This window comes from Colius striatus, chromosome 1 (genome assembly GCF_028858725.1).
Source record: "Colius striatus isolate bColStr4 chromosome 1, bColStr4.1.hap1, whole genome shotgun sequence".
Classification (NCBI taxonomy): Eukaryota; Metazoa; Chordata; class Aves; order Coliiformes; family Coliidae; genus Colius; species Colius striatus.
The window spans coordinates 121,329,511-121,339,438 of NC_084759.1; the positions used below are offsets into that span (position 1 = coordinate 121,329,511).

General features: G+C 45.1%; 1 protein-coding gene across 2 annotated transcripts in view; it reads right to left on the reverse strand.

Moving 5' to 3' along the window:
* The window catches only part of B4GALT4 (beta-1,4-galactosyltransferase 4), a 31,410-nt gene extending 26,235 nt beyond the window's left edge, over positions 1 to 5,175 (reverse strand). Inside the window, exons 1-2 of one of the 2 annotated variants that reach the window (XM_062005082.1) lie at positions 5,104 to 5,150; positions 4,490 to 4,601 (exon numbers count right to left, since the gene is read on the reverse strand). The gene's annotated coding sequence lies outside the window, so the exon portion shown is untranslated. Of the gene's footprint in view, positions 1 to 4,489; positions 4,602 to 5,103 lie in introns of both variants that reach the window. The other variant, XM_062005092.1, reaches the window with a different exon arrangement.
* Positions 5,176 to 9,928: the final 4,753 nt, after the last annotated feature.

Sequence of the window (9,928 nt, forward strand, 5' to 3'; positions counted from 1 at the left end):
TGTCTCATGTCCCTCTCCACACAGAGGAGACAGACACGTTAGGAGACAGACACAAAGTGTTTCTGGCAACCTTCTGTGATCTTCTGTCTATCCTTCCCACTGAAGAAAGTCAGACCTGATATGACTATCAGTAGAAAAAGCTGAAAGCTCAGCTAAGGAAGTTACTTTAAGAGGATGATAACATACACTTTCAGACAATAATTGGTAATATTCCACAAACCAACTCAAAGAGGAAATATGTAAGTTAAAAAGGTACATGCATTTGTGGGGCTTGATTAAAACCACAGCCACTGCCAGCTAAAACATTCCAATTGTGTCAAGAATGCAAACAGATGCACAGGCTCCAAGCTCCTTTCTTCTCATTTATTACCTGATAACTGCTTGATACTCAATGTAAAAGAACAAAAGTATGGCAGCTCCAACTCCCTGAATTGCAAACTAAGAAAGATAAAGAACAAAAAACAGGCCAGGAAATAACCTAGATACTTTGCTTACATAACTTAGTCTAAGTGGGCATCATGAAAGAAGGATTGCAACACATGAAAATGAGGAAATGACTGTCAGGTAAACAGCATAAAACAACTTCATACAAAAGAAAAAAAAAAAAAGATCACACCCTCCATACATCTTTAACCCTAACATGCAGGATGGTATCTCACCTAATCCCTAACAGAGGCACCATTGTTCTTTCACCCACCATTACCTCAAAGGAGGAGTGCTATCCCTGGTCACAGAGCTGAAAATACTTGCTGCACAGAGAATGCAGTGGACAAAAGCAGCAGTCATTGAGCACTAGTATTCATGAAAGCCATTGTCCTTTATGTGTCACTGATTTTCTGGCTGCCAGACACTCAAGACACTCCCTCACTTCCCCCCTTCCCAACAGGACAGGAGAAGAAAATAAGATGAAAAAGCTCATGGGTGAAGATAAAAGACTGGGAGGTCGCTTACTGATCACCATCACAGGCAACATAGTCTCGACTTAGAGAAAATTAATGTATTGCCACTTAAAAACAGAGTAGGACGGTGACAGACAAGTCTACAATACTTTCACCCCACTTCCATCTTACAAGACTCAACTTCACTCCTACATTCCCACCTCCTCTTCTCTCTACGCCACAACAGTGCAAGAGGAGAGGGAATAGGGGTCAGTCAAGCAGATCCTCTTTGCCACTCCTTCCTTATTTCTTTCCTCCAGTCCAGGGATGGTCTCTTCTACAGGGCACAGTCCTTCATGAACTGCTCCAGCATAGGTCCCTTCCACAGGCCACAATTCCCGACAGAAAATCTGCTCTCTGGCATGGGCTCTCCAGGGGCTGCAGTTTCCCTTCAAAGCATGTCCATCTGCTTCAACATGGTCCCCTCCATGAGCTGCAGTGGGGAAGGGAGGTGGCACAACAAGAGTGTTTCCTCCCCTGGACCTTAGAGTTTATAGAGCTGTTTCTCACTTTTTTTTCTCCCCCCCTCCTCACTCCTCTCACAGCTGCTACATAGCATTTTGACCTTTTTTAAATACATTTTCCCCAAGGCAACACCAGCACAGCAGATGGGCTCAGCCTTCACCAGTAGTGGATGTATTTTGGGGCTGACTAGAACTAGCTGCGTTCAGCACAGCTGCAGTCCTAGCTTCTTCCCACCGAGGCCACTCCTGCTGCCACCTTGCCATCCACACCCAATGTAGCATTTCATTAGCTCAAGTGAAATGCCAATCTGAAACTGGTTTAAAAGATCCAGCACGTAGGGCTTCTTAATGATTCCTCTGAACCAATTCACTCAGAATAGGTGTCATTTCCTGACTACTAGTACACCCAGGTGGGCACAGTTCTCTCCACCCTCTACCTCCAGCCACAGCTCGCACCTATGAGCTATACCGTGACATTCATTGTCCTCTACTGATGGCAAGGATGGTAACTACTCACTTCTACTGGCTCGGATTAACTGGTTGATGTTTTGTGACTACTCATCTAGACAGCGGTCATAACTATTGTGCCATAACTATGCAAATGTATCTTCAGTTAGACAAACTTCAGGTAACAATTTCATCAATGCAGAAGAAATTTCAGTTTACATTTTCACTTAATACAGGGCCCTAGAGGAATCTTGGCTTTACTATTCTTGTTCCAGTGATTTACACGTATCTCAAATATTGGATAGTGGATATACAGTTACTTCTAACATTTCCAGACAATTTGGTGAGCAAACAGCAGACATTTTTATATCGCCACGTTTCACTTAGAAAAACAGAGGCCCAACTCTTGGCAAATACTCAGCACCTAAAACATCACTACCTGTGTCCTAAAACATCATTAAGATCTCCGAGATTACTAAAGGAAAAAGCTTATGCTTTCTTTACTAAGCAAGTACAGAACCTTTGCTGCAAGTGACTCAACATTATCAAGCACAAGCCAATTAAGCAAGCGTTTCTCTAATACTCCAGTAGAGTTTTCACTTTCCTAAGTATTCTGGGAAATGCAATCAGGCCAAGAAACATATTTATGAACAATCTCTCTTGTTACACAGCTACAGCTAAGCCACTGACCTCACTGTAAAAGACAGCACTGTCACACTGAGCGCAAAAGGAGGCAGCAACACACACAGCAAACAGCACTGGTACAGTCTCTAACAACCTAACTGCTTATCACATAAGTATCTTTTAAAAAACTAAAGCACAAGTTAAAAACATCTTCCCCCAAGGTCAGTGGAAGATCCTGAAAAGGCACATGGTAAACCAGATTTCTGTGAACACAGGAATCTCATGTATAATGGAAAGCTAAGGTCATGATTCAACTCAGCAATACTGTCTTTTTTTGGCAGCCACTGTCTTTTTTTGGCAGCCGCTGCCTTGCTGGAGTGGATGCCAGATGTCAGAGAACTTGTCACCTTATCAACAACAATAAAAAAGCCAACTTACCCTCCCCCCAAAAAAAAAACAATCCCAACAAAAAAACCCACCTCAAAAGCCCAAAACTCAAAAACTTCAACACATTTCTAGTCAAATTCCTCACCCACCTCTCTCCTGCACAAAAAGTAACATCTGAGAAAAATGCTACATTAAAACAGTGCACATTCCTATTTTAGTTTTAAGAACAATGAGTTTTTTAAACCAAAGTGTTCACCACAAACACTTAAAGCAATATAGGACAGAAGTTGAGGTAAGAGTATAAATCTGTGGCTACTTATAATTTTCAGTTTACAAGTATCTATGAACAAAGCTGGAAAAAAAAGAAAAGAAAATTAATAAAGTTGTGTGTGTATTCTGAATGCATAACTTGGAACGTAATCACATTATTTGTTTCTTATGGGGGTACTTCAGCACAAGAACTCATTCCAGTTGACACTTCCTTAGACATGAACAGATTCGGCGTTTATTTTCATCATTTTTGCAGTCTTCTCAGTAATTATGACAAATTGTCAACACCTTCTGCAAAGATAACTATCAAGACACTGTGTAGATGGCATGACTTTGTTAAGCTATGAAATTAGAGGATTGTTTCCACGTTAGAACACAATTTCCACTATGTAGTTTTTCAACCAATTTGCAGATGGATTTTTATGCAGACACTCACATCCTGTGGTAGTGTCCTGGCTTAGCATAGTTTTTGACAGAATTCAAAAAGGTTCCAACAGTTCTAGCTCAACCAAGCAACAAATAATTTTAATCAAGAGCTTGTGGAAGTAACTCTGAACACCTACCCCGCTGAGAATCAGGATACTATTACACCTGAAAAATATGCAACTTTGTAAAATTTCAGGCAGTGGGAAATAGCGTATCACTCTCACACTCAGTTACTAATTTGTTTTTCCCATCTCATCAAATCCCACTGGAGAAGTGAGGCATGGGTGGACTCCTACTGCCTCAAGGTTTAAAAGAGCTCCTGTCCTTCTACAGCCCTCCTCCAATTTACTCAAGCAGCACTTACACTCAAGCTCCTTGCAGGACGAAGAGTGAAAATGCGTGGGGGCGGGGGGGGGGGGGGTTCATACTTAAGCAGAGTAGAACGCAGTGTCCTTCCAACCCTTCACTTTCACTTCCCATTTTTCTGAAAGTATCACCCCTCCCCACCTGATGAATAAAATTAGCTGCAAGAGTTCAGAAGTCAACTACAGGACTAAAGTCTAGGGGGTTGGACTAGATGATCTCTAAAGGTCCCTTCCAATCCCAACCATTCTATGAATACAAGAGAAAAGCTGCAAGATGCCCCAGTAACACTGTATCCAAAACCTTTGCTATTATTTATAACTGCATACCTGTAGAAGCATTGTATCTGTTTAAAATGATTATCTGAATTATAACTTTACCCCACAAATTCACTGCCTGACAAATAAATATTACTCTGTTGTTGCTCTCAGCAGCACTACATACATGCTAAAAAAATTATATATCTATTTAAGGACACCAAGATGACAATCAGCTGTGAGGCATGTTATATCTAGGTATGCAAACGAACTTTCAACAGAGAAAAAAAAGGCACAGAGGCACAATACTTACAAAAACTCTTAGATACGTTAAAAACTGCAAAGAAAAAAACCGATAGAAGCTCTCATCCGTTGTTTTACAATATTTTCAGGGTCCCATTTACAGACAGCACAAAAAGCAGCCTCTGAAGGAAAAAAAAATGGCTATCTCAGTTGCAGACCTACTGGGTGGCTTTTGGACTACATATTTGCCTAAACAAGCAGGTTTTGAACCGAGCTCTGACATTAAAGCAGGCACCCAGTCATTCGATTAGGCTTTAGAATCTCCCGACATACCACCTTTAAACTAGCAAAACCCGAGTTCACCAAGCGAATTAACGCAACTTAGGTTTAGGAACAAAAGTTCGCTTCACGTACCAGACACTCAAAACACGAGGGACGACTAAACAACGTCCCTTCGTTTTTTTGGCTGGGGGATTTAAAGCTGAAACACCGTACAGAAATTAATTACCCCCACCACTCACTTCCACCTCCTCAGCCCTCCCTCCGCAATTTAACGCGGATCCAACAACCTCGCTCCCTTCCGGACGCCCACCCTTGTCACCGCAGCCCCTCTCCGCCCGCCCTCACGGAAGGGAAACCCCCCACCTCCACACACCGGATTATTTAACCGAACTCTGCACTTACAGGCTCCACGTCTGAGGGATGCCACAAGCCCCCGCCCCCACGGCCGCCACGCGCGCCCCCCGCCCAACCGCGGCCCTCCGCGCGCAGGCGCCCTCGCCGCGTGCGCGCGGCCCCCCTCCCCTCACGGCCCAGCGCCGCGTGCCGGGGGCGGGGCGCGCGCAACGGCTGCCGGGGTCGCTGCGGTGCCCTACGCTGCGCCGCGCTGAGGGGGAGCCAAATGAAGGTGGGAGGCGGGGCCGCTGGGTCTTCTCTTCCCGAACGGGATGGGGGAAGGAGGTGATGTGCCGCGGCCGCATTTTACTTGCCAGCCTCAATCGCACCGCGGCAGCACCGCCGCCGACCCCAGCCCTCCCCCCCCAGTCCCCGCTGACGGCCGCCAACCATAGAGCGCGGGGATAGAGAGGCCGTCTCCCACCACGGAGACCCCCGCTGGAGGGATAGAGTGGCCCCACTGCGGCGGTCATTGTCATCCCCTCGTCCCTACCCCGGGCCCATGGTGGCTTCACAGCGGGGCTGGGAGTAGCGGGCCGCACGGGCCTTAACCACTTGTTTGATTTAGAATTCCAGAGCAAACTGCAGAGGTGTAACGTTATCAGCACAGGTCAGAAAGTGCCGGCGGCTCAGCGCGGTGTTGGCAGCCCGGGGCTGGAGCTCTGCCTTTGCGGGAATGCAGAAGTGCCTGCCCGGGTTGCTTTGGTTGATTTTTTGGTTGTTGTTGTTTTTTTTTTTTCTTAGAAGCTGCAGGGGAGTTTCGAGGGCCGTGAGCATCACAGCGTCTGCTTTGCTGGTACTGGTCGAAAATCGAGAGTTTCGTTTCCCCTCACAAACCGATCACCATTTAGCACGCTCTTCCAGCGAAATGAGGTGGGGCTTGGCAGGAGTTTGTAAAGTCTTAGAAATCGAAACTTAAGAAAACTGCCGCTAAACCTAATTGCTCTGGAAAGAGAAAGATTTTCCTCTTCCTTAAATGACAAATGAGCTTCTTATCTTGAAACGGTAAAAGTACAAACAAAATCCTTTCAAGCATGCGTGCCCACATGGAGATGATTGAACGGGGTTATCTGTTATTAAATTTTCTTAATGTTTGGAAAAAAAAGCCTCAAAATCGAAAGTATTTTCACCTGCAGTACAAATATTGCTATATCTTGTTTCTCCATGCAAAACTTAACCAGCGTGTGTGCGTCTACCTGCAAAAAATGAACAATTACTTTGACTTATTCGGTCAAAATATCAAAGCCATTTCACTGACAATGGCAAGAAAAATAAAAAGGGAGCAGTAGGGGTGACCATGGTGCTGCCCACCTGAGTCTACTTGGCTCCAGGGTATGCCTGCACATGTGTCCATCAGAATCTGGAATACTCTACCCAGACTTTGTACTCAGTAGGAGTCTTCTGTCAACACTACAAAAGGCAAAATTCCCCAAAAAGGCAAATTTTTGTAGAAATTATTTCTTTTAAAAGAACCAGAGAGGAGGAAACTGTTGTTTAAAAAAAATAAATAATTAAATAAAGCTAAATGCTGTCAAATGTTTTCACAAGCAAAAAAAATGAGCTCCAATGAACTGGTCAGAAATTGTGAAGGATGCTGAAAATCCAAAAATAAAAGATATGTGTAGCTGTCCAGTAAAACCTGTGTGAGTGACCGCATTTCCAAGAGTACCAGTCACACCTATGAATAGTTTTACTCGAGTTTGTTATGTTACATCATTGCCAAATGCAGATGGTACTTGCTGATTGTAATCAAATGTGCTAAAGTGGCATCTGTCTCAGAGGTAGGAAATGTGGTTAGTGCTGTGAGAATCAGAGAGCTGTAGATACAGAAGACACTCTGCTGAGGGAGGGAACAATAGACATACCGCAGATTCAATCAGTGTGTATCTTAAGACCCAACAGATACCAGACACGGCAAATTGCTTTCTCACTCATCATACAGGCCAAAAAAGATGGGTATAAATCATAGAATTGTTACAGCTGGAAAATACATTTAAGATCATTGAGTGAAACCACTAGCCTCACACTGCCAAGCCCATTGGTGTTTGCTGGTGTACTGGCTGGTGCAGAAAGTGGTGGTGTAGTGACTCAGTGTGTTTTGTCAAAGTCCATGTAGCAGTAATCAAGAGGAAAGGTCTTTTTCAACATGGGCTTCTGTACTTTGCTGGGCTTCTCACTGGTGTAATCCAGTCTTTCATGTGACAAAGTCCCATGCAAGGATCAGCTAAAACACCAGGGTGATTTCACCAAGTGAAACAAGGGTGGTCTCATCTTTCACAGTCTGCCTGAGCTACTCCTTGTTCCTCAGCATGAGTTTCCTTAGCTGAGTCTGGATTGGCATTTCTTTGCAAATGTGAGGAGCACAAGGACCCAAACCTTCACACAGTGCTCTGATGAATTCAGTGAGACAAAGATAACACGCTATGTTTTGGCCACAGGACCTTGGCAGATAAAAGAATGGTACTTCTGAAATAGCATTATCCAGGATAGATGGGAGTGAATTGTTACTCTGCAATTGTCCTGAGTTCCACTGTTTCCATAGGAGAATGAAAAAGTAAAAGATGAGGCAGCCCGGTCTCTGTACCATTTCATTGGCTTCTGTAGGCACAACCATTAATAAGCAGCATAGGAGGTGGGGGTGTAAACTTTGAAAAAGCCAGTCAGAGTTGTTGTCAGGTCATTAGCCCAACTTTTACAAAAAACAGGAAGTTATTTTTCCGAGTCCAAATGTGCATCAGCAGTACAATTCTTCTGCACACATCTAGACTCCAACTGGTGTTCAGATTTGAGTCAGAGAAGGAATTGCCCCCCTGTTGAATTAGTACAGACCCACCTCGCTGTGCCCTGTTACTAAGATACTCTGGGAATGCTTCATGCTGTGAACAGCCCTCTCTTGGAGCAGGGGCCTCAGAAACACCTGGATGAGGTTAAGAACAACTTATTTTTTTAAAAAAATGTTTTCACATTTTACTTTGGTTCTTTTTTCCAGCTGATCTGGAAGAAGAGAATGCTTTGGCAGATTTCCTAGTATGAGGTGCAGACACAGGACTAGAGTCTGCTGGTACAGCTGGTCATTTCTGTGGCTACAGGGAGAAGAAGGGTGAGCAAAGCTGAGATACGAGGGCAGTGAGGCAGGCACATTCATTCTGTTCAGATGGCAGCACCTGTGGTCCAGTTTATATTATTATCTGAAGATGCTGCTGAGGCTGAAGAAAGGAAGAGTTGAATGTCTGAATGACAGACTCTGATCTGCTGGTAGAGAACAAGGAGGGAGAACTGAGTGTTGAAAACAAGCCCAAACACGCTCATAAGCCCCTTCCAGATCATCATTTTAAAAGTAAAGCAGAACAGGGGAAAGTGTTGGTCAGGTGAGCTGTATCCCTGGGTTACCAGATTCTTGGGGTAAAACTTTTAAGTGGTACATCACCACACAGAATTGTTTATTCCACACACAAGAAGATTTATTTCATTCAGTATTTCCTTTCACTCCCAGAGAGATTTTTTTTCTTGTTATAATTGTGAAATTTAATAATTCAAAGAGATACCTTTTCACTAATACAGCTCCCCAGCTTTGAGCTGGTACCTAGAAGCTGGCCCAGAAGTCAGGGCTACCAAGATGATCAGGAGGACTGGAACATCTTTCTTAGGAGGAAATGCTGCAAGACCTGGAACTGTGCAGCCTGGAGAAGACTGAGAGGAGATGTCATCAACACTTAGAAGTACCTAAAGGGTGGATGTCAGGCTGATAGGGTGATGCTTTTTTTCTGTTGTCTCCAGCGACAGCAGAAGGAGTAATGGCCATAAGCTGAAACACAGAAAGTTTCACTTAAACACAAGCGAGAACTTCTTTACTGTTCAGGTGAGGGAGTCCTGGCACAGGCTGCCCAGGGAGGGTGTGGGGTCTCCTTTTCTTGAAGTTTTTCAAAACCCATCTGGACGTGTTCCTGAGCGACCTGATCAAAGTGAATCTGCTTGAGCAGGGGGGTTGGACTAGATGATATCTAGAAGTCCAATCCCTAGCATTCTATGATTCTACCGAGTTATTTGCCAAAAGCTGTGCAAGAAAGCCCTGGGTTGATTTTGTCAACCACCGCCAACCTTTGATTATTTGCTGACGCCTGGTGGCTATTGCAGGTACTACCCGATGTCCCTTCTTCACTGCTCGCTCTGCACCGGGGCTTGCAGTGCCCTGAAACCGTCCGCAGAACCTGTGCTAACGTGGCCCAGGTCTTCTCTGGTTAGGCATCTGCATCACACCTGAGCGGAGAGAGGCAATGGCAGCAGGACTTTTCAGCAGTTGATGTTTAGCTGTGGCATAAATAGATTTGCTGGCTGTAGTGAAGCAGTGAAGCAGTTAATTGTTATTTATATTGATTTTTTTTTTTTTTTTGGCATGCCATGATGCAAAACGCGGAGTTTTTTTGGATTTATTTTTAGTGGATTGGGACTGTAAGAGAAACAAAAACGCACTTGGTACAGCAAAGAGCAAATAAGGATACGGAGCATCTCTCGTAGGGACTCCTGCCTGGGTGTCGACAACGTGCCGGTGATGTGTGGATTTAAAAAACAAAACAAAACAGAAAACAAGAAAAAAGGGACAAATAGCGGGCAGCACGGGGAGTGGAAGCAGCGAGGCTGATCCCACGGGGCCACCCTGCTGCTGCCACCACCAAGATGGCGGCGCGGCGCAGCCGCCCCGCCCCCGCGGCCGCCTTCCCTCCCTGGGCCGGCCGCGGCCGCCGGCCGCCGCGGTGGCTGCTGCCGCCGCCGCCTGTCGCCCTGTGATGAGAGCATCAGCCCTCACTGCCACGTCTCCCGGGCAGCTGCGGCGGCA